The sequence below is a fragment of the Giraffa tippelskirchi genome, chromosome 14, assembly GCF_054371585.1.
Source record: "Giraffa tippelskirchi isolate mGirTip1 chromosome 14, T2T-mGirTip1v1.2.pri, whole genome shotgun sequence".
Classification (NCBI taxonomy): Eukaryota; Metazoa; Chordata; class Mammalia; order Artiodactyla; family Giraffidae; genus Giraffa; species Giraffa tippelskirchi.
Genome location: NC_137288.1, coordinates 32,619,805 through 32,644,615, shown reverse-complemented (window position 1 = coordinate 32,644,615; position 24,811 = coordinate 32,619,805). Strand labels below are relative to the sequence as shown.

Here is a 24,811-nt window from a genome sequence, read left to right as displayed (position 1 = left end):
TGTGTAACATAATAAAAGTGTATTGTAATGTACATCATAACTTGTGGCCAAGGTTAAATTTGCAGTCGGAGTATGAAAGTCGTATTCCATTATACAAAATAGATGTTACACGGAAAAGCATTAAAGATGAGTTGACTCAACCATTTATTTTTAGTTTATATTTTATTCTATTTTCCTTCGCCCTACTTATGCAATATTTTTTTAATCACATGAAATGACATCGTTATGTACCCCCTACCTACTCCCACCTCAGAGTGAGGGGCAGCCTGGGATCTACAGACTTTCTTAGTTGTGTAGATTCATGTTTCAGGGGACCCTGAGACTTCGCTCTGTTGGAAAATGGCTGTTTGTAGTTTTCCTTATTTTGCATTACTCAAAGCTTCCTTATGGAGGTGAGACTAGCAGTGAGGGGGATATCCTTTGGCTTAAGTGGCATCTTTGGATATAAGCTATAGTTCTAGGGCAATGTGGCCATCAAGAGGTGATATGTATATGAGAGCAGAGACCAGTGGGATCCATCTCATGGAGGTTGGATGGGGAATGCCTTCCTAGGCAACCCTGTCTTTCTTGTTCCAGAACTTGAACATTGACTTCCTCTCTCCACCAGTATGCATTCTAAGGGGTGGGTGAAGGGAGAGACATTATTTACCCTGTGAGGAAGTATTTATGGGGTGGGATCTCTGCTGAAGACTTTTTATCCTCATCCACTGTCCTAAATCTCCAGGTGCTTTTCAGTGCCAACAGAAATGATGATTTTTTTTTTAATGAATCACAAGATAGTAGAATTTTGGAGCTAGCACAAAACATTTGTGCAAAAAGCCCTCCATGGACCTCATTTTTTAAATCTGTAAAATGGGAATCCTTTAGTTCCTATTTCATGGGGGTGGTTATGAAGTTTTAATGAATAAAGTGCTTAGCACATAGTACTCAATAGATGACAAAGGTTCCATTTAATCATTACAAATATTATCTCACTTTAGAGATGGTCTGCTGGAGACTAGAAGGGGCAATTGAAGAACGGTGTTTTCCCCTTTCTGAACTCTCTCTCTCCTTGGGTCTCTCTTTTAGGCCAGAAATTAATTCACCCACCCCTCCTTCCTCCGTCCTCTCCTTCCTTCCTTCCTTTCTTTTTGTGTTGGTTTATTCTACCCTCTTGCTTTCTGCAATATTATCCATTATGGAGGGCTCCACTGAAATCTCCTTCCCTTCCTGGACTAGCTGATCACTCCTTATTTGACAACCCTGACCTCTTCTGAAACACAGAGAAACTTGTATCTACTTACCCATTTGGCAACAATTTGCAGGTGGAAGTTAGAGAGACTATCATGGCAGCTCAGAGAGGAAGAATGTTGAAAAACAGAGGTCTTTTGCAAGGAGGGAGCTCTATGTTACCATAGAGCTCTTTCTATGAGAAGGTTGAAAGAGTATCTGTGGGCCTTTGTGGGGGATGCTAAAGGGTAGCTTGCAGCATTCAAGGTGGCTAGCATTGCAAGTAGTTCAAGAGATCAACTAGTCTAAGCCTCACCTTTAAAATGTGAAGACGGAGGAAACTGAGGCCCAGGTGGACAGGAGGCTGCTCTGCCAAGAGTCCCACAGCTCAGTTACTAGCTGGCTCCCCGCTTCACTGGTAGTTGTTTCTCTTTCCCACCACCATGCCACAGACGCTGCGCCAGGTGTGGAAATTAACTGGAAGACTTCCAAACTCGACAATAGAAAGCCATCCATTGTTGTCCCGAGTTTTTCTTTTTGTCTTGAGTTGCAATTAAAGGTTTTGCTTACTGATGTGTGATCTTCTAACTATTTAATATTTAAGGAGGGCAAGATTATATTAACTGCTTCTATGTGCACAGTACATGTACTACACAGGGAGACAAATCTTACCCAACAGGTGTTCAGTTACATTTGTTGATCCAACTGAACTGGTCCTGAACTAGTCCGAGTTAGTATCTTCACTTTGGTCAAAGCCAGCAACCTCTTAGAAGACACTGGCGATTCGGTAGAGAGCACGCATATCCTCTCAGTACTCCTTGGCAGTGTGGAGAATGTTAAGGCGTGGCTTTAACGAGGGGTCCTCCCCCTGGGGCGGGGCCAGACCAGGATACACAGGAAGACAGCAGCACTAGAGACGCCCTGCCCGGGTGGTGAGCCTGGCTCAGGGAATTCACTCAGGGGTTGCTCTGCTGAGGAGGCTGATGTTTCTGTGCTGGGGCCAACCATCAACCCTGGGAGGTCAGGCAAACTGACCGCTAAGGACAACTTTGGGGAGGAAACAAGCACCGTCTTCTTGAAAGACTCTGCCCTGAATTCTTAGTGCTGCATCTAATGGGACCTCAAACACAATCTGAGCATATGGCTACCTGCATGGGGTTATTTAAAGAGTCCTGCAAATTTGAAGGGTATGATTCACACCAGCACTGTTCAATAGAAATATAATGTGAGCCACAAATAAAATGTAAAATTTACTTGCAGACATATTAAAAAAGTAAAAAGAAACAGGTGAAGTTTATGTTATGAATATATTTTAACTTAATTCACTACCTCTAAAATATTCTAATTTCTACATATTGTCACTATAAGATGTTATTAATAAGATGTTTACACCCTCTTCATAATAAGTCTGAAATTTTGTGTTTGTTTACATTTGAAGTATATATCAACTGGATGGGAAGTTTCTTAATGAATATACAGTTTCAGTTTTGCAAGATGAACAAATTCTGGAGGTTGGTTACATGATACTGTGAATACACTAAATAAGAAATTATACAATTAAATGGTTAATATGGGAATTTTTGCATATTGAACCATATTTTTAAAAAGTGAAGCAGGTTTATTTACATTTGTATGGAAAAATCCTTAAAATGTGGTTAAATAAAATTAAATAAAAATAATAATAGTGTTAAAAAATAAAGTATATATCAACTGGAATTCAGTCAGTTCAGTCACTCAGTCATGTCTGACTCTTTGCAACCCCATGGACTGCAGCACGCCAGGCTTCCCTGTCCATCACCGACTCCCAGAGCTCGCTTAAACTCATGTCCATCGAGTTGATGATGCCATCCAACCATCTCATCATCTGTCGTCCCCTCTCCTTCTGCCTTCAATCTTTCCCAGCATCAGGGTCTTTTCTAGTGAGTCAGTTCTTTGAATTAGGTGGCCAAAGTGTTGGAGCTTCAGCTTCAGCACCAGTCCTCCTTCTAAGGAATATTCAGGACTGGTTTCCTTTAGGATTGACTGGCTGGATCTCCTTGCTGTCCAAGGGACTCTCAAAGAGTCTTCTTCAACACCACAGTTCAAAAGCATCAATTCTTTGGTGCTCAGCTTTCTTTATGGTCCCACTCTTACATCCATACATGACTACTTCTCAAGTGGGCTTCTCAAGTGGCTCAGTGGTAAAAAAAACTAAAACCACCTGCCAGTGCAGGAGATGCAGGAGATGCTGGTTCAATCCCTGGGTCAGGAAGATCTCCTGAAGTAAGAAATGGTAACTCACTCCAGTATTCTTGCCTGGGAAATCCTAAGGATGGAGGAGCCTGTTGGGCTACTGTCTATGGGGTTGCAAAGAGTCAGACATGGCTGAACATGCATACACTTCTCAAGTACTCAGTAGCCCCAGGTGGCTGGCAGATACCATATTTGACTGAATGGGTCTAAAGCATCATTTTCTTCCAAAATTCTGCCAGTTGGGCCAGGCGAGGGGAGTAGATTAAGGGATCATTACTGTTCTAATTCACATCCCCTTTGAAGTGTTCATATTTTAATTCCTTATCAATCTGTTGACCTTCAACAATAGTGATCAGGTTTCTAAACCTCTTTCCAATGTGGTTGGAGTAGAAACGCAACCAAGGATTTAGCAGTGTTGGTGGGGTTTTGGAGCTCAAGGGCAGTTAGGAGGTAGCTGCAGGGATATCACATGGATGGCACTGGGTGAGAACAAACAGTTGAGATGAGGATGTGAGTGGCATCAAGGTAATGTCCAGGCCATGTGTGGCGATGAAAAGAGCATAGTATCTGTTGGATCAGGACTGGCTGGATGCCCTTACCTGCCTACATGACTTTAGAGGAAACCATGAACCTTTCCGAATCTCACCTTCCTTAATCTGTAACCTGGAGGTAATAAGCCCTTTCCTGGCTTCCTCAAAGGGGAATTTTCAGGTCCAATTACTTGATTCAAAGAAGCAGATTGGTGCAAATGCTAAAGTCCTCAGCTCATGTAAATTGTGAGCCATCTAATTGTGAGTCTTCCAGCAGGGGTGATACAGTTAATTCAATGCAAGCAAGTTTGAATAAGGGCCCACTCTAAGCCAAAGACTGTAGCAAGGGAGGAGGTGTCAAAGAGGGGAACCCCTCTGCAATCTCCTGCCTCAGTTAGAGAGAGAGAACCCAGCTAGAAACTATCAGGAGACAGAATATAATTCCCGCAAAGTGGTTTGCACAGACAGTCCAAGAGGAGAGAGTAGAGAGGGTGCAGTGTGAGCAGGGGAATAAAGGGGTCAGTTGTGGGGTTGGGGGCCCCCCAGCTTGGATGCAGAGTTTGAAGGGGCAGAGCAAGAGAGGAAAGAGTTCCTGCTAGAGGACACAGCACAAAGTCCAGGAGTGGGAATGAAAAGCCACACCCTAGTGAGAAACTTCTGGAATAAGACAGAAGAGAGGGATAGAAAAGGGTGGCTATGGGTCCCTTTCCTGTCAGTACCCTTCCCAACATATGAGATACCAGGCAGAGGCCAAATATCTGATGCCCAAGTCTTCTGTCTTGCTCTGAAAGTGGGTCACCCATTGCAGAGGAGACCAGTCCACTCGAGATAAAAATGAAATACGACCACAGCCAAGGCAGGGATGCTCAGATACACACCAGGATGGCCGTGGGCAGCTCAGAGAAAAGGGGCTCTGATCTCAGAGCATCTCTATGCTGCACATGCTGGTGCCAGGAATAAAACTGGACAGAGGCCCCACAGGAAACAAAATTGTCAGGTATTTCCAAAGGTTCTGGGGGTTTCTGCCTTTCAAGCCAGTTCTTTATTATCAGTTTACTATTTAATATCACTTTTTTTTGGACTTCCCAGGTGGCTCAGTGATAAAGAATCTGCTTGCAATGCAGGAGATGAAGTTTCCATTCCTGGTTCGGGAAGATGCCCTAGAGAAGGAAATAGCAACCCACTCCAGTATTCTTGCCTGGAGAATCCCAATTGACAGAGGAGCCTGGTGAACTACAGTCCATGGGGTTGCAAAGAGTCAGACAGGACTTAATGACTAAGCACATGCACACATCTGTTTTTTACATCAGAGTGTTTTCCATCATGAATCCACAGGATACACACACACACACACACACACACACACACACACAATACAATACAGACTCCACCTGCATGCACTGTAGGTGCCCTCAGTCCTCAGCAGGCACACACAGATGTCTTCTCCCAACACATACACATGCGCGCGCGTGCACACACACACACACACAAGCCTTAGGAACATGGAGGACAGACTGCTCTAATTGGACAGCAGTGAATGAATGAAGACTCAGGGCTGAGCTGATGTATAAGACTGCTAATTAAGCACCCAGCCGGTGGCTATAGAAAGGACACTGGGGGAACTCTTGTCCCCTCTTCTTTCCTTTCCCGTCAATATTCTATCAGTTTCAATATCCTTCAATCTTTGGGGTCCTTGCTTGCCTGTCACTTTCCCCCATTCTTAGGTATACTTTTTCCCCGGAGTTCAATTGGGTCTAGGAATATGGATATTGGAGAAGGTCAAATTACCTTCGTAACTTACTTCAGTAGTTTGTGTGGAGATAGGGTGCTTCAAAAAAGTTCCCTCTGCCCCTGAAGCTCTCTTACCCTGACCATACTATTTCCAGCTCCTTCTCTGAACTACCCTTGCCCTGAGAAGAGGAACTGCTTTATCTGGATTTGAATGATGAGCTACTTTCTGGTGTTCTTTTATTAGGCAGAAAATGCGGGCTGGGGCCATTTTCTTCTTTCTTCCATATTCTTTATATTTAGTGCACAATTGGGTTTAACTTAATAAATGCAGTGTGGACAGAAGAATGGATAAGCACAAGATGATGAGTTTACAAAATCACATTCCATTTGCCAGTCAAATCTTGATCTTAAATTGTGCTCCGAGGATCTGAAATGAAGCCTTGTTTCTATCCAGAGGTCTAACACCTGCCAAAGTATGGCAAACCCAATTCTAGACAAATTCCTAGTCCCAGCACCGACTCCCACTGCCGTGATGATAGGTAGACTAAAGTCATAAGCACTGCCAGAGGTCAACTGAAATGACCCATCAAAGGTGGCCAGATGCAAGAATGGCCCCAGTGGCTCTGGAAAAAGAAAGCCAACACCTGATTAACTCAGGAGCAAAGCATGGGGTCATTGTCTGTTCTTTTCCAGAAGTCCTGACTGTTGGGGCTCTGCCTTGCCCATTGGGTGATGTATGCCCCAAGAGCAAGGATTGAAGTCTCCCAGCTTTAAAGTCAGAGTTGGCTTTCAGGGATTTCTGCAGCTTTGGAGGTAAATTTCACCTCCAAAATTAGAATTAAAGTCTGGTTAGTTTGTACCAAAATAGGAGGGCTTATATATACCTCAGGGGTCCCCATGACCATGACCTTGGCAACATGTCTTCAGTCTTCAAGAAGGGAAACTAGCATATAGATGTACAGTCTACATGCCAAATATTGTATCAGTTATTCTCAAATGTATTATTTTCTGTAACTTTGATATCAGCCTCATGATTGAAGATTGTTTTAGATAGGACTGAGGCTCCATGAGCTAAGCAGCTCACTGAGTCCCCCACAGATCTGGCTGTCAAATATGCAAACCTTATATCTCGGCCCTGCACCTGTGGACACATGTTGGGTGGGGAAGAGTGGAATGCCCTGAATTAACATGGAATACAGTGGGAAGCACAGGGCAGATTGGGGTGGGATAAGACTTCATTTCCACCTTTCCCCTTTCCTTTTCCCCAAGGGTCTCATAAGCCCCTCCCATGCTCAGTGCAGTGGGCAGAGCCTCTCCAGAGGATTTGCAATTCAAGGGGATGAGTGAATTGAAAGGGAAATATCTCCAGTGGTAGGTCAGGCACCTAGTGGCCAGTGAGAGGCCAGCTGGAGGTGGGTGGACAGGTCCTAAGGACTTGAGAACCCGGGCATAAGGCTGTCTACTCCTGGTATCTCCTTCCTCTACCAGACCCACTTCCCTCTGCCCTTTCCTATCTGGCTCCTCCGCTTTCTCGCTTTCTTTTCAGGACTCTGAGTTGCTAGGCAACTCCAGTCTGGAGCTGAGGTTCTCACTGTGGCGAGCAGCTTCCACGCAGGGATGGGGGAGTCGATAGCGCCAGTGATTACAGGTGTCTGTGCAGAAAGGCAGACAACAGCACCCCCTGCATTGCCTCCCAGGGACAGAGGAAATGAGAGGTCTGGGCGGGGGAAGCAAAGTTTTGCCCAGGCCACTTTCCACCTCTCCTTCCTGCTCTCCAGTTCCCTTCTCCCACCAGCAGGACTTCCTTCCACTCAGGCCCCAGGATCTCCCTGGTGCTCCTGGCTTCCTAGTGTCCCATCAGACCACAGTGATCTGGACTACCCAGGCCCTTAACACCTCTCCTGGAGCTCCCTCAGCTCTTTGCCCATTATGGGCATGATGCTCACCTTGGCAGACCTCCATGGCTTCACTTTGTTAAGGGTAAGTAGGCTCTGTAAGTAAGGCTCTCTGTTTCTGCAAGCTAAGGGAGGTGAGAGCTGAATCCATCTCTGTCGTGCTCCCGTGACTGCAGGGAAAGTGATGTGTCTATTCGCAGTCAGCCTAGGCTGCCCCTGGGGTGATGCTCAGAAGGCAGCCTAAGGGACACTTGCCGCTTCCGTGGTACAAGCTTAAACGTTTACTGAGTTCATACCCTGGGCCAGGTACCACCCATTCTCGATGCTGGCAATTCTATAAGCAAGGAGACGTTCAGTCTCCGACCTCACAGAGCAATATTTATACTGGGCGAGAACATCAGCAAACAATAGACAGTTAAACAAGTAATGCTACTTCGTAAGGTGGCTTTGACAGTTCCCTTCTGGAAGGACTGTCCTGCTCAGAACTGGAGGGACCCTGGGTTTCTTTTTAGCAATGTAGACCATGGACAATATGGAACTCATCACTGTGGCATTTCCCAGATCAGCATTGAGTAGTCCTGGTGGCAGAGGTGATCCTAAGTGTGGTTTATGTGTGTGTCGACTTCACGGACCCGTGTTGTGTGGCAGAGCCTTGAGGAGGTGAGGAACAGGGCTGATGGCACTGCTCAGGCTGAACCAGCTTCCTGAATGAAAATCTAGGCTGTCAGTCCAACACAGCTTTGGGGAAGCACGTGATCTATACCTGGCCAGTCAGAGCTCAGTGATTAGTTAGGCAGGACCACGTGGTCTAAGGTTAGCCAATTAGAATTCATTCCTGCATTTTGGGTAGGAGGAGTTCTTTTTCTGCAGGAGTTGCCCAGCGGCTATTGCTCAACTTGAGGAGGGCACAGCCCACCCAGAGGAAGTTGCAGAAGGCAAAAAAGTGAGAGCCTGAGGCCAGTCCACGTTTGGATCTTTGGGTTTCATAAGCCAGTATATTCCATTTTATTTTGTTTTTTTCATTTTATTATTTTATTTTATTAAGACTTAAGCCAGTTGGCTTGGATTTTTACTACTTGCCCCAGTAAGTTTTCTCTATTCATCTGATATCATCATTGCTCCCCCACCCCTGGGTCCCTTTGCTGTCCAAGTATCCAGCGTTGTCCTCCAGGCTGAGGAGTCTTTTCTTAGTCCAAACTCCGAGTTTCAGCCCAGGGACCCCTTATTCCCTCTTCTTTCTGGCAGAACACACCTGTGCTCTGCTCCATTTCTTCAGGGCCCTGCCCTCAGCAGAGGTTTGTTTGATCAAATTACAGTAGGTTGTTGATGGCTAAAGGGCTTCCTTCTTTTCTTCCAGTAAAGAATCCACCTACAGTGCAGGAGATGCTGATTCGATCCCTGGGTCAGGAAGACCCACTGGAGGACAGCATAGCAACCCACTTCAGTATTCTAGCCAGAAAAATCTCATGGACAGAGGAGCCTGGCAGGCTATGGTACATGGGGTCACAAAGAGTTGGACACAACCGAAGTGACTGAGCACAAACGATGGCTAAAAGTTGCTCTGGCCATATTGATGGCCTTTTCGAGTTTGTACTGTGGTTCTTTGCTATAATCCGTGGACCTGGATACCTAATGGTGGGAGTCCAGGCACTGTGGCAGGCTGTAGAGAGATAGCTTCATAGGATGCTTCTCCTAGTGACTCTGAAGTTCCTTGGCTAGACATTCAGTTTTTCTGCCTGTGTCCATGGCTGAGGGCCAACTATCTTGGCTCGCAGTGAAATGCCAGGGCCTCTACCACTGTGAGGAGGTCATGTCCTTCTCATAGAAGGAGGGAGAAAGGTACTGAAGGGAAAGCTTTTGGAAACAGGCATCCAATGAACCTCTGAGTCCTGGAGTGGCCTGGACTAGTCAGTGACCTTGCTCTTCTCCTTTATATAAGTAAGCTGAACCCCCAAGTCCTGTTCTAGCACTCATGTCTTCGGAGGGATGTCTGTGACTCTGAGTGAGCCCTGGGTCTTTGTGTTTTAGCATGAGAGTATCCCCAGAGGGAAGCTTCCCAGGTGTCTCAGTGGTAAAGAACACTCCTGCCAATGCAGGAGATGTGGGTTTGATCCCTGGGTCAGGAAGATCCCCTGGAGTAGGAAATGGCAACCCACTCCAGTATCCTTGCCTGGGAAATCCCATGGACAGAGGAGCCTGGTGGGCTACAGTCCATAGTGTGGCTAAAGTTGTACAACAACAGCATCCCCATAGGAGTGTAAGGCATATTTAAATGGGTACTTTGTGCAGTTCACTCACATTTCACAATCCACTCAGAGTTTTCTTGCTCCCTTCCACTGGTTTCAGCCTTGTTTCGTGACTTACTCCTACTCATTGCACACAGGGCAGCGAGTGGGAAGTGTAAGGAGTTTAGCTCCTGCAGTTAGGACAGCTGGGTTCCAGTCCCAACGTGGCTACTATCCAAAGAGCCGAGTCTTTGAAAGAGGTACCTGGTATTTTTGATTTGTGTTCTTATTTGTAAAACGGGAATGAGACCATTTGGCTTTGCTCACAGGTTGTGGTTTATGTGACACATTAAATGCAAATGCAATGAAGAGATGGAGGCTGTGTAAAAATACCAGGGATCGCTTGGCGTTTGGTTTGCAGGAGGCCAAGGTTCAGCTTTCTTTGGTTATCCTGCATCTGGGTATATCATACCCTAGCTGCCTCTGCCATGCCCCCAGGTTTGACCCCAAGGAAAATAAAGTCTTGTACCTGAGCTGTATCTGTAGGGAAGCCAATGCTATGTCTGTCATCAGCCCTCTGAACTTATCTCCAGAAAAGGTTGATGATGACTCACCAAGGCAGCAGGTGGCGAGAAGGGTCTAAAATTATAGTGGAACCAATCATTCAGAAGAGACAGGCTCATTTGGAATTGGTACCTCTACCTCTGCCCTGATCATCATCAAGTCCTCAAGGAATCACCCAGAGACAAGAAAAAGTAGAAAAATATTAAGCTCTGTGGAAATACTGCTTTTGATGACACTGTCAACATTGCCTGACAGACGCAGCAGTAATCTTTAGACCAAGAACTCTCTGGAGCCACTACAGAGATCCTGGGGACTGCACAGTCTGTGGTTGCTGTGTTGATGGCCGCCTGTGTGACATTCATACGTGATGTTAACAGCACTGCGGTAGAATGACCAGCTAGTTAAATATTTCAATAAAGAACCATTTGATATTTAGGAAGAAAACATTTTTAAAAAAGGAAAAATTACCAAGGGAAAGTGTTACATTTTGGTATAATACACATTGGAAAACAGGGTTAGTTTCCTGCCACATCCAGGAAGCAGGTGATGGAAAACTCTGTTTGACAATGGATTGTAAGATGGCAGCTCAGAGAGGGAAGAATATCAGCTTAGCCTCACACAGCCAGTCCCTGGACTGAGGTGCAGTCTGTGAGCAGATCAGGAGGCCCTCCTCCCAATGTCCTGTCGACTTACTCTCCCAATTTCCAGGTTGGAGATTTGAATCAGATACAAGGCAAATGCTTAGGCAAGGGAAAAGGGTTTTGCCAGCTTGCTCCACAGGGAAAGAGTCTGTGATATGATATGAAGCCGAAAATAGAGTGTCTCAGGAAAGAAGGTTTGGCCGCTGACTGCCTTGTGGTGGGTGTGGGGGCCTCCTCCAGGAAGGCGGGAGCTGAAATGAGAATAGGACATGGTCGCTGCCCGTGGTGTACTGCTGAGTGCAGACGCTCTGGGCGGGCATTTGGAATCCGTGTCATAAGAAAGGGGTCCTGTCGGCAAGGCTGCTTTAGCAGTGCTGTCCTGCTGGGGTCTGTGGAACATCCTGACACAGTCCCGGGCTTGAACAAGGGCCAAGGATTTATCCAGAAACAGCAAGCCCTGTACAAAGACGATCCCGGATTTAGAACAGATGAAAGGTACTTTGAGGGAGTTCAAAGAACGGGCGCATGCTCCCTGATGGCTTCTTGCTGGATATTTTGAGAGGTGACTGGGGCACGTTTTCCCGCCCAGCTTCTCCCAGGGGTCTTTTCTAACACAGTTTCTCTGCATTAGTATATTCCAGAGCTCACGGGTTTGGAAGTCTTAATATGGAAATTCCTGCAGCGGAAGGAACAGGCTTCTCCCAGTTGGGGTTTGCTGAGGCCATTTTTCTGATGATGTTAATGGTGATGATTAATTGGCACTAATGATGGAGATGTGGAAAGTAATGAAGCCACCTGATTGGGTGACGGGAAAGATGGAGCTTGTGGGCACATGGTAAGGATGGTTATAGTGACAGTGGTGACAATAGCAGGGGGCTCAGTATTAGAAATTTGTTGAAAAATCTAGGGGACAAACCTTCACATGAACTTTACTATCTTCTCTGGGAAGGTAGATTATTGGCAAAAAAGATGATGTGCCTCTGGCAAAGGGGTACAGAAAATACCTTTCTCTGTGGTCAGTTCTATCTAACCAGATACTTGGTTTCAATTCTACTAGGTATTTTACAACATGGCACCAACTTTCTGGTCGACCCAGAGCACTGTACATTAAGAAGCAAACTCAAGTGACTGCAAACAAACCTGTGACCTCCCAAATGGAGGGTTAAAACAAGAAGGAGCCAGTCATCCTCACTGTCATTCTCCGAACAGTGTCTGGAGGGGAAGGATGTGATAAGTCAATTGTCAAGCTCTTCTTCAAGATTTGAAGCAATCCCAGTGCTTTCGGGGAGCATTTCATGTGAGGTTGTGCTTGCGGTAAGCCCTCTACTCCCGTTTCCACCCTGGAGTCCCAGTGTCCTTGGTTTTCTGAGTCATTGTGTCCAACTAGTGATATGGCAGCATTAAGGCAAAGGAACTTTGAGGTCTAACTCCTGTTCGTAGCAGCAGTGGCATCCGAAACAGCGAGGGAGGGGTTACGGTCTCAAAGGCTAGTGAAGGAGGAGGGTGACATGAGCTCCAGGTAATCCTATCTTGGCTGATTCTCAAAAGCATTAAAAGATTAGCCAAATTTAACCAGTTACCATCAGGTAAGAGAGATATCTGATACATTTACTTCATTCGATTTTGGTGCCATTGTGAAATGTGAGAAGCTTGATTTCAGAGCTCCTAACCTTATTTTCCTTTCATTTTTTTTTTTCCTTCTCTGTGGATGTCGTCACATCCCTGCCTCAGTTGTGCACAATTATTCCTCCATTCCAGGGACAAAATCCCAGGAACACACTCTGTGATGTTGAGACAGAATAACAATAGTGCTGCTGCCAAATATGTCACACCGTGAACATGTGCTCCCTTCCCAGGGAACTTTCTCTCTGATGAAAAAGCCTGGAGAAGAAAGTGCTTACCCCTAGAGGGGATCAGAAATGGTAGATTAGCACAGAGAAGATCCTTTGCCCTGCAAACCACACCACGAAGGTGGTGCCATGTGCTAAGGCTGTGGCAATGGCGGTTTAATGGGATTGAGGGCTCTGCCCTTTGGGACTGTGGTTCTGTAGCTTGTCTCAGTATTAACTGGGGGAATGAAGATAGCAATATCCTGCTAACTATTGGTTAATAAAGAGGGCCCACCTTTTCCTAGAAAGAGACTTCTTCCTGAGAAAAGGAAGGTGAGCTCAGAGCTGTCAGTTTCTTCATTGGTCCTGTTGTTTTATTAGCTCTTTTTTTCCCGGTGGGTGAAAATAGAAATGCTGGGCAGCTAGAAGTGTAACTGAAAGGAATTATGCAGAAAAAGTTCAGACTATAAAAGGATAAAAAGGATTTGGTTTACTGGTTCTCTTAGGTCCAGAAGTTCTTAAGAAGACTCATCTGCATGTGTAAGGTTGGAACCAAGGAATGCAGTGACAGAACTCCCATTCATTCACTTGTTCATTTATATAACAAATATACGTGGGTTAATTTTTATAGGGCCAAAAGATTTAGGACTGAAAGTGTTGCAGAGTGGAGAGCTGTGAGGTAGCAAAGGAGAAAAGGGAAAAAAGGGAAGTGACTTCCAGTTATCAAATATTGTGTGGCAGATTGCCCCCAAACTTAATAACCTAAAATATAGCAGTCATTTTATTGTTTTCATCTCTGAAAGTTCAAGGATTGACTAGGCTCAGCCAGGCAATTCTTGTTGAAGGCCTTTCAGATATTTGCAGGCAGATAGTTGTAGGGGAGGGACTGGAGTAAACATAAATGCTTTCTCACTTGCATACTGGTGGTTATTTCTGGTTGTTGTCTGGAACTTCAGCTGAGGCTCTTAGCCAGCTGATCACCTACACTTGGACTCTCCATGTGGCTTGGGCTTCCTCACAGAATGCAGCTGGTTTCCAAAAAACAGAGCATCTCAAGAGGACTGGATGGAAGCACTATCCTCTTATATGTCCTGGCTTCAGGAATCACAAGAGAAACTCAGATTCCAGGTCAGGGAACACAACCTGCCTCTTCATTGGAGGAGTGTCAATGCCAATTGAAAGAAGAACATATGGAGAACTTGTTGCAGCCATTTTGAAAAAGGTAGGTAGATCCAGGTGTGAGTGGCCTTGAATGAAATCTTGCTGAAGAACTAATACTAATTAATGAAGACTAATCTAGAATAATTAGTCAACCATACTAGGAAACATATGATCAAATGGGCAATTTTGTAACATGGATAGTTATGACTAAAAGATAGAGTCAGCGCAGACTTCATGGAAAAGTAGGACTTTAAGGTGACTTTGAAGCCTGTGAAGGGCCCATTTGAAAGAAAGAAAGTGAAAGTGTTAGTCACTCAACCATGTCCAACCCAAACCCCATGGACTACAGGAGTTCGCCAGGCTCCTCTGTCTGTGGGATTCTCCAGGTGAGAATACTGGAGCAGGTAGCCATTTCCTTCTTTGGGGGATCTTCCCGACCTAGCGATTGAGCCGGGGTCTCCTGCAATGCAGGTAGATTCTTTACTGTCTGAGCCACCAGGGAAGCCCAGGGTCCATTTGGTTATATTTAATTTATGTTCATTTTTCACCAACACAAAAAAGAAATGATAATAAAATTATAATTATTGGTATTTCTTCCCATTACCAGTGAGGTACTAGTTAGCATTTCCAGGTGCATATTCCCCAGTCCCCCCCTCCAGAAGTGTATTAATATTACAAATTTGCAATCCTACTTAACTTTTCTTACTTAAAATATTTTGTGAATGTTTTCCTAAACTATTAAACATTTTCCTAAAATATAATGTTGAATCTCTGCAGAGCATTGTCATGTGAATATGCTATGGTTTACTTTTAAATCACTTACTATTGGAAATTTAAACTGTTGCATTTTTTTTTTTCTATTGTAAAAAAACCCTGATGAGGACTTTTATGTGGAAATCTTGGTGCTCATCTATGATTATTCTCTTCGGATTAATTCCTAAAGGTAAAATTACCCATGTTTTAGAAACCTTTGACATAACTTGTCATGGTGACTTCTAGGACAGGTTATGCTGGTTGCCCATCCCACCAGGCTGAGTCCCTATTTAATTGCAGGTTGCCAATATTGATTGTTACTGGCTGCAAAGGACAGCTTTCTATTTGAGACACCAAAGTGGAACTTTGGGCTTTACTCTGATTTTATCTTATTATTAGAAGGGAAGTATTTTCCCATATGTTTTTATCATCGGAGTGTTTTTTAAAAAGTGACTTGCTGGTTTAAATTCCTTGCCTATTTTTTCCATTGGCATTTTTCCTGCTATTGATTAGTAGCAGCGCTTTATAAATTATTACTCTTTTGTTTAGCACATGTGGTGCTTTTTTCTTATTTGATCTTTTTGTTTTCCAGGTTTGTCTGTGATGGAGTTTTTAGATGGGGGGATTTTTTTTTTTTTCATTTCTGTGTGGTCACATCTAGTAATCTTTTTATTTATATATTTTTCTTTTGTCCTTATCTATGAAAGGCCTTATTAATAATAACAGATTAATTTTACCTTGTTCTTCTTTTGTGTTCACACACATACCCACATCCACACACATACATAAAACACTGAGTTGTCAACTCAGTCTGGACTATATCTTGAGATACATTCTGAGGAGGGGTCTCCTAAAGTTTGTTTCCCAGATATTTACCCAGATGTAGGATGACAGGATTTAGATCAGTAGAGGGAGAAGCCAGCACTCTTAAAGGGAGAAATTGTGTGATTCTGGCTGAAGTAGAGGGGGGTTGTGGGGATGACTGCACTTACCTTCTGGAGGGCCTGGGATGCCAGGCAAAGGGGGGGGAGGTGCCTTATAGCATTAAGAACCGTGCAGGTTGGGGAATAAGGAAATTGTTGTTTTCTGTTCCTGAACATCTCTTCAGGACTTGTGAGGAGTCAGGTACTCTGGTAAATATATGCAATATTTCATTTAATTCTCACCACTGCCTACGAGGCAGGTACTATTATTATCATTTTATAGATGAGATGATTGAGGCTTACTAAATGGCAGGGCTGGGACAGAGTCCAACTCTGGCTATTTTCAAAGCTCTGGCATTCAACCCCTGTGCTTATTCATTTCTCAATATAATTAACCTAAGAGTTTCAGAAAGTTCATCCGGAAATATTGTACAGGTTAAAAGGGAGTGGGGAGTGATTGAGGTCAGGAGCTTTGGAGATTCTGGAGGATACAGTGACGAGGTCCTATAGAGAGGCAGGGCTGGGGATGGCCGATGACAGTACAGAGGGAGGAAGTGAGGCTGGCAGCAAGTGGTGCAGGGACTGGGAGGGGAGCTTGCTGAATTTAGTGTCTTTCAGTTTTGGCTCTTATTCTAAATATTTGATGGGAGTCTTGCCCCGGGTCTTCATCAACTGACCTTAGCAGTTACCACTCTGCTGAGACTTAAACAGAAATATCCAAGGACCAGACAGTCTCGTATCGAGATTGGGAACAGCACCCAAATGCTTCTTTTCCCATCCATCTAGATCCTCCAAGGAAGCCAGAGTGATTAAGGGAAGTTTTTTTCTCCCCAAGGGATGAAGCTATACCTTCCTTCCTTCAGTGAACATTAACGAAGCATAGAGTCTGCTGTGAGGGACCTAAAGACACGTTGAAACAGAGCCTGCCCACATGGAGGTGAGACTGAGCAAAAGTAGTAACTTGCCCTTGTACCTAAACATCACACAAATCCCCCCAAAGAGGCACAGTTAATAGGTTATAGGAGGTCTAAAAAGAGAACTATTCTTGTTGGGAGGGCCGGGAGCAGACAGAATCATGAACTAATAACTAGTTTCTGAGTTGGGTCATGCTAGGCTTACTAGAAGAAACAGATAAGAATCTTGTGTAATTTTCAAATTTTAAATATATTTGTGTAGGATATGATGAATATAAATTAATATAAATATAATTCTATTATAGTTAAATTATTAATGGCATCATTCAAAATGCTCCTGTTCTTACTTTTTCTGTACTTGATAAAATATTCTTAGAAAAATGTTGATATCTCTCACTATGATAATGTATTTTTCTCTTTTCCCTCATGTTTCTTCTGATTTTTGTTTTATGTATCTTTGTTTCTTCGTTGTTAGATGCCTAGTGGTTTGTGATGTCAATCTTCTTTGTGAATTGTGCCCTTTATCATTAAAAATATTCATCTGTTTCATTTAAAAATCAATCAATTAATTTAAAAAAAATTGAAAAAAAGGCTCTTGTGTAATTTTCATTCTTCGTTTGCAAGCCCTGCGACCTGCCCTCCTACAGGCATGGGTGACTCCCTTGGCATTTGTCCCTCCTGCTCTTCAATCATGGTCTTGTCATGCTGTAATTACAATAATAGAACAGCTAAGTTGTTTAAGATGTTCTAAGAAAGAAGACAAAAGCAAACATATAAGAAACAAACTGCAGCTCAGTGCACAGATCATGCATCTTTATCAAAAGAATCACAGAATGGATGCTGCTTTTCTTCTCCACCCAGGCACAAATTGAAATCCTAACTCTATTTCAAAGTCTTCCCAAATAACTCAAACTGCATAGATCACCCACAGCCCTTATATTTATAGCCCCAATTTGGTCTTGTGGTTCTTGGTAACGGAGCAATCATAAATAGGCTTAGGTCTGCAAGAACTCGCTTCAAGAGGCTCCTTGGCCTCACCAGACAGGTCCATGAGGCGAGAGAGAATGAACCTCACTGCTTTAGGTGGCCTGAGTTTGAGTCTCAGTCCTGTAAGTTCCTCTCAGTTTCAAACTGTTACTAAATGTCTCTAAGTACCAATTCATTCATCTGTGAAAAGGGAATAAATATCAGCACTCACTTCACTGGATTGTTATGAGAATTATGTGAGGTTGTAGAATAAACATTTGATACATAGGCAGGATTAATACAGAATGACTACAAGCAGAAGTCCCAGTTGGATGCTATTCCATATATTTCATTGAATTTTTATAATTGGACCATTTTTGGTCTGGCAGTTCCCATTTCCTGGTTGTGTCATCAGAATGCTTGGAATGGGTCTTTCTCATCTTGTGACAGGGCAAGTACATCCTGATGAATATATTCTTCGTGTTATCATTTGAAATCTCCTCTGAAGTGTTGGCAAGTGCCCTAGGTTTGGAACCATAAGTCTGAACCTGCAAACTGGCCAACATTTCCTTCCCCCTGTATATAACCCACCAGAGCAAGTGGCTCACTCTGCTGGATCTGCCAGTTTTACTTCTCTTTACTCTTTTCTAGACAGTGAGTCCAGTGCAGAGAGGATGGGTCTTTAATGTGTATCTCAGCTACATGATGTGTATTTCCTGGACACAGCATAGAACCTGGCACATGGTGGACATTCACTATTTGTTGAATGGATGGCATGTTGCTGCATGGGTGCCCAAGGATTAGTGATAAACACCTGTTGGGCCCTTTATTTATTAATGTTTAACTTACCTAAACTTCACCACAACCTTGTAAACTAGATACTTTCATTTCCAATTTATTAACAGAGAAACACCCAAGGTCAAAGAGTGACTTGCCTCCCTTCTCCATCCACTGTCTCGGTCATCCTGAAATACTCTGATTCTCATTCTCATTATAACACTTATTAGCCACATGTACCTGACGAGTCACAAATCTTATACAGAATCACATTTTCTTATGATCAGAGCTGCCTTGCTGTCTTGGGAACATTTTAATGTTTTCTGGATATTCACAATCCTGAAAAATAAGTGACTCATCATGATATTGTTTTGATGATGCCTGACAATGGCTTCTCTATTTTTAACATTGAGTGGCAGTAACTAATAATATTAGATTCTTTTATCCTTTTTTGAGAGGAGAGAAAAGTAAAAGGTCATGAGTTTAAGGAGTATGTGTAAGGAGGGAGGGCTGTCCTCACCCAACACCCAGGAGAGAAACTGGCCTGTTATCTCAAGCAGCTGGCCCCACAGCTTGGGGCTCCAGGCCACATCAGGGTCTGCTTTCTGGGAATCTTCACAACAGTGTCTCCAGCACTGTCTACTTTGTGATTGCTGTCAGTTTCACCTTGGGCATATCTCTGTCTAACTACACTCCTTGTGTATTTTCTCCCTTTTTGGCACATTTCTGTTTACATAGCTCATGTTCTTTCTCAGCATTTCCAGCAACTTTCAAATTATTGGCACAGTGTGAGAATCACTTTTATTTTTTGAAAGTATGAATGATTGAACAAATGAATGAATAAGTAAATACATTTGGAGAAGAATTCAGAAGGTGTCCAAGCAGTGTGTGATGTAGAACAGAGAAGGCAGGAAGGGAGTTGGTGGTGTTTTCTGGTGGTTCACATGCAGGCTCTGGGATCAGAAGGCCTGAGATGGGCTCTGGTTTTACTACCCACCAGCCCTGAGACCTTAGGTGGGTTACTTACCTTTGTGAAGCCAACATGAAACATGGCAGTAGCTTTATCACTTAACTATTGATGTGTCACAAACCACCCTAAAACTTGGTGGCTTAAAATGATGACCATTTTTACTGCTCATGTGGTTGTGGGTCAAGAGAGACTGTCTAATCTAGACTAGATGTCACTGGGGTGTCTTTGTGTCTCCTGTACCAGTGGGCCAGCCTGGGGATGATCTCCTGGGATGACAGAATTGTGAAAAAAGAAAAATAAAACATACAAGGTCTTCTAGGGCCTAGATTTGGAACTTGATGCTGCTATTTTAACTCACATATCATTGTGTGAAAAGTTATATATATATATATATATATATATACACACATATATATATATATATATGTAGGATTTCACTATATGTATAATTTTCACTCACGTATCACAAGGCACATGGCCACACTCAAAGTTAAGGGGAAGGGGAATATGCCAGGCTCATCATAAGGGCACCCAGTGGTACGGATGCTGCAGGTGGGGTAGGGGGTGAAATATTGAATCCAGTAATGCATTTTATCACACTACCTTTCTGAACCATGGGAAAAATGGAAAGAGATGATCTTTGTTATGGTCTCTGCCTGGTATTTTGTGAGCACTTCACATGTCATTAGTTAGGTTACACATCTTGTAAGCAATGCATAATCTGCAGCTATTGTAGCTGTTGTAACTGTTATTGTCAGAAATGCAGACATGTTATCCCAAAGATCAAGACTCATAGAGAACTAAACTGGAAGGAGCTGATGAAGCAGGCTGTTTTGGGGCAGAAAAAGGAACATTTTGTTCATTCAGCAAATATTTATTGAACACCTGTGTGCCACACCCTGCGCTTGTGATGAAGATTGGGAGTTAATGGGGAGATTCAACAATGTGGAGGTCACTGGGCATCATGATGAGAAAAGTTTTGTGGTTGAGAGATATTTGTGAAAAAGTGGGTTTAAGAGAAAGTGAAGAGAGGAATTTGAGAGAGAAGAGACAACCCTTTGAGGAGGCTGGATGCAGAGGCAAACAAAGAAATGGGTCAGTAGTTAGAGACAAGCAGGGTCAAGAGAGTTTCACTGTAATGGCAGACATAATGGCGTGTCTATGTGCTGATGGTAATCATCCAGTGGTGAGTGAAACACTCGTAATGCAGGGGAGAATAGGAGAAAGGACAGTGACATGGAAACCACCAAAGGAACTGCTCAAGCTCTTCCGGCTTTTTACTCCTGGCATTCCTTACCCCAGTAGGGATATTCATTACATGATTATGACTCTCTCCTGTTAAATGATTGCATCAAGTCTGGTTGGTAGTCTCAGTTCCATCATTAGCATCGGCGTTTCCTCTGTTGTTGTCTATTATCCTTCCACTCAAGGCGCAGAAGCATCAGGACATTTATTTTCTAAATACAGAACCCTGAACCATTTCCCGTGCTTCCCTTTGTTTCACAGGGAGGCCCATGAGAAAGCAGAATTGGGCTCCGTGAACTTAGTCCATGAAGCGATACAGACAGACTCTATTTTAAGACACCAAGGTCATGGTGAGACAAACCAGGACTGATCATGAAAGAAAGGAATGGGTAGGATCGACGGCTTTGGAGATTTTAATGAGAAATGGGTCAGGTGAGGGCTGTCCTGTTCAGAGGCAAGATAGGGATGGTGGTTTTGGAAGGAGTGGGGTCTCTACTCTCTGTGGCTTCCCTCTGAAGAATCTAACTTTTTCCCTTGACTTTATGCCTCCACCTCCTATCCTGCAGTCTTCCTCTGCTTCTCATCCCAACTGACATCACTCTCTGTGTCCTAGGAGCAGTTTCTCCTTTAGCCCCACATGGGTTGTGCACTTTCTGAAGCCATGCTCCAGGACACTTACTCCACTGTCTGGAGAAGAACAAGGAACTGATTAATGCTTGGCAGTTCTTGGGTGGGTGGGGGTTACACTGGTCAGTTAGGAGCAAAGCCTGCAAACTAGAAGAGATTTCAGTCCCATCTTCAAGTCAGCTGGGAAAAGGGCAGAGTGGGTTTGATGGGGGAGATTTCGTCCCAACTTTTTATATCGAATTTGTAGTATGAGACTAGAATCTGGTCTTCCGGGTCTAATGATGTATTGGGGGTCAGTCTTCTGTCTTCTGTCTCATCAGTCTACAGTGGGAGCATGGTGGTCAGCCTCTCCGAGCGGTAGTGAGCTCTCCCTCCTTGGGGTAAATCTATTGGACGTTAGTTAGGGCTTTGCAGTGCTGGAGACCTGGGTTCAATCCCTGGGTTGGGAAGATCCCATGGAGAAGGAAATGGCAACCTGCTCCAGTATTCTTGCCTGGAGAATTCCATGGACAGAAGAGCCTGGAGGGCTACAGTCCATGGGATCACAAAGAGTCAGACATGACTGAGCAACTAACACTCACTTTCAGTTACCAGTCATGGGTTCTGTGGATGGCCATGTTGCTATAGATGCTCTCTTAGAACCCCATTGTTTCCCATGACGTGCCCAGCCCCAGTTGAATGGGTGAGTGATGAGTTCTGTGATGCTTACCCCATTCTCCGGAGAAGGCAATGGCACCCCACTCCAGTACTCTTGCCTGGAAAATCCCATGGACGGAGAAGCCTGGTAGCCTGTGGTCCATGGGGTCGCTAAGAGTCGGACACGATTGAGTGACTTCACTTTCACTTTTCCCTTTCATACACTGGAGAAGGAAATGGCAACCCACTCCAGTATTCTTGCCTGGAGAATCCCAGGGACGGCGGAGCCTGGTGGGCTGCCATCTATGGGGTCGCACAGATTCAGACACGACTGAAGCGACTTAGCAGCAGCAGCTACCCCATCCTCAGCCCATATCCCTCAGCCCCACCTACTCTCTAACCCTATAACTTTATGGCTGTTACTTACTTCTCCCAAGTCTGCAGCTGACTTCCACATTCCAGGCTACACACTCCCATTACCCCCATCTGAGGACGAGGGCACAGGGTAGAGATACGGGGAGTTGCGTCAGGACCAAGATAAACTGAAGCCATTATTCGGCCAAGTCCATGCGCAAGAGGGTATCTGTGTTCTAACGACCCCAGTTTAGACCCCAGTTCTAAACTGATCCCAGATGTCATACGACTAAAAGCCAGCAGTGAGTGCTTGTGTCTGGGTCTCCCAAGTGGGTCTTCTGGTCTACCTCTGCTCCTTGTATCATCTCTAAATTTTAGTTGCTGCCTGCATTCCTACTACGAGAACACCAGACTTTGAACAACAATGCACACACCCCAGACAGAAGTCAAGATTTATGTTTTATTACTAGATGTCACTCCTGAGTGTGAATAAATATGCCAGTATCGTGTCTGAGAAACAGTAGGGCCACTGGCACAGGTCTTGCCTAGAAGGATGGCAAGGGTCTCTTGGTGTCCTGGGAGAGTCCACAGAGAGGAGTGGAAGGTGCTGCTATGGAGGGTAGGGGTCCTGAGAGGTAGAGGGTCCTGCTACAGGAGAGCGGAAGTGGGGGAGGGTCGAGGAATTGGTGATGGGGGTCCCTCAGAAGGAATTTTCCACCTTTACCTTTCTGTGGAGAGCAAGTCCTGTACACCTATCCCTCCCCCCAGCCCCCACCCCTCCTCACACAGCGGCTTCCAAAAGGCCTTCAGACTCCAAATGACACCCTCATCAATAAGCTTGCATTGCAAAACCACATTTTGACAACACATTCCCCAAATTTAGTCCCCTAATCCACTCCCAGAATATATTATGTTTTGCACCCAACAGATGGATTGGAAACTTAAATCTTCTGCTTGTTCAGAAACCAACCAGAAACCAAAAATATAAACACTCACACCCTGCAGGTGTGAGTGCCACGACATGGGTAAGGGGAGGAACATGGGTGTGTGTGTGAGGACGCGTGCACGCTGGGGAGGGGAGGTGAGAACAGCTGCGGGTAGGGGACTAAGCATCACCTGGGCCTGAGCGGGCTGAGAGGCAAGCAGCTGCTTTCTATAAACCCTTCCCAGCGCCCATGGTTTAGGCCTTTGGGTACCAGGCAGGTGTGTAGGGTAGCATGAGGTCCAAGGCACAAGTCTGAATCCTTGAGTGTGGGGACTGGCAGGGGTCTCTCCCCTACATGACTGCAGAATCAGAGGCCTGAGCAGGGGAACCGAAACCACAGAGCGCCGCTCCAGCACCAGATTCAGGACCACACACAGGACTCCAGCCTAGAGCTTGCTCCCTTCCACAAGCTTCTATTTGGAGCCTTGGTGGGGCTTTGAAGGTTTTCCTCTCTCCAGTTTTTGGGGGTCATGCCAGAGAGCACGCCTCATCTCCCCTCTGTGCATAAAATCTGCTATAATCTCTGTACATGAAGATAGCTGTGGGAGGGGATAAATGGGAAGAGGGGGTGCCAGGGGCACTTATGGGGAACATCCCAGCAACTGATTCATTAGGGGAAGCAGAGAAGATCTCTGGGGGTCTCTCAGAGATTTCAGAAAGCCTTCCTACTATCTTATTTTATTCCTCATCATTGAAAAATTGCTCAGAAGGCAATAGAAACAAGGTGTTCTAATTAAACAGATTTGTTTACATGCTGTGGCAAGAAAAACTAATTCAATCTGATATACTGTATGTTCCTGCTGTACTTTTTCTCCTTTCATTTATATAAAACTGCTCATTTTTAACTAGTATTATGTTAAGCATTTTAAAGAGTGTCCTTGATTAAAAGAAGAAGAGCAATTTCCTACTTCCCACAGCTTTCGAAGGGTTGTCAACAGGGCAGGTTATGGGTGGAGCTCTGAGACATTTCACTTGCCATTTCTCGTGATAGTTCTTGACTTGTGATACCCAGAAACATGGGCTCTTCTGCTAGGCTGGAGCCTTCGATGGATCCAAGGCACAGAGGACAAGGGTGCTGGCAGAGAGCGGTTCCCCGATCTAGGGTCTCTGCGTCTGAGAAACAGTAGGGCCACTGGCACAGGTCTTGCCTAGAAGGATGGCAAGGGTCTCTTGGTGTCCTGGGAGAGTCCACAGAGAGGAGTGGATGTGCAGAAACTAAGAGGTATATTCCTAATAAAAATGACGATAATTACGACAGCAAAAGCAACATTATATGGGAGCAACTGTGATGTTTGCATTATTATAGAATAAACTTTCTGTCCGTTAAAACTGTCCAAGAGAGAATTGAGATGATCCTGTGTCTTCCACTATTTGGGAATGTCTGAACAGAAGCCAGAGTACCAGCCTTCCAGCGTTCCTTGAAAAGAATCTTTGTTTGGGCTAAGAAGCCTGGCTGGTTTCTCTCCACTCCTAGATTCTCAGAGCTGGTAACAACCTGGCAGCTTCTGGAGAATGGGGACTCTGTCTTTCTATTCTTCAACCCCTTGCACTGTAGCCAGTACCGAGGTGAGTGTGTGTCAATATTTACAGATGCGAGTTGAGAACATCTGTTCTGGACATGGGCCTCATTTGTTCTGATCTCCT

The 24,811-nt window shown here is 44.6% G+C and overlaps 1 long non-coding RNA gene across 1 annotated transcript in view; it reads left to right on the top strand.

The window, feature by feature from the left end:
* LOC145534222 (uncharacterized) overlaps positions 1-24,811 on the top strand; it is a 75,893-nt gene that overhangs the window by 9,868 nt on the left and 41,214 nt on the right. The window contains exons 3-8 of the long non-coding RNA XR_014074356.1: positions 5,061-6,515; positions 7,249-7,682; positions 11,659-11,862; positions 12,085-12,341; positions 13,878-14,078; positions 16,529-16,630. This is a non-coding gene — a long non-coding RNA (uncharacterized LOC145534222). The remainder of the gene's footprint in view (positions 1-5,060; positions 6,516-7,248; positions 7,683-11,658; positions 11,863-12,084; positions 12,342-13,877; positions 14,079-16,528; positions 16,631-24,811) is intronic.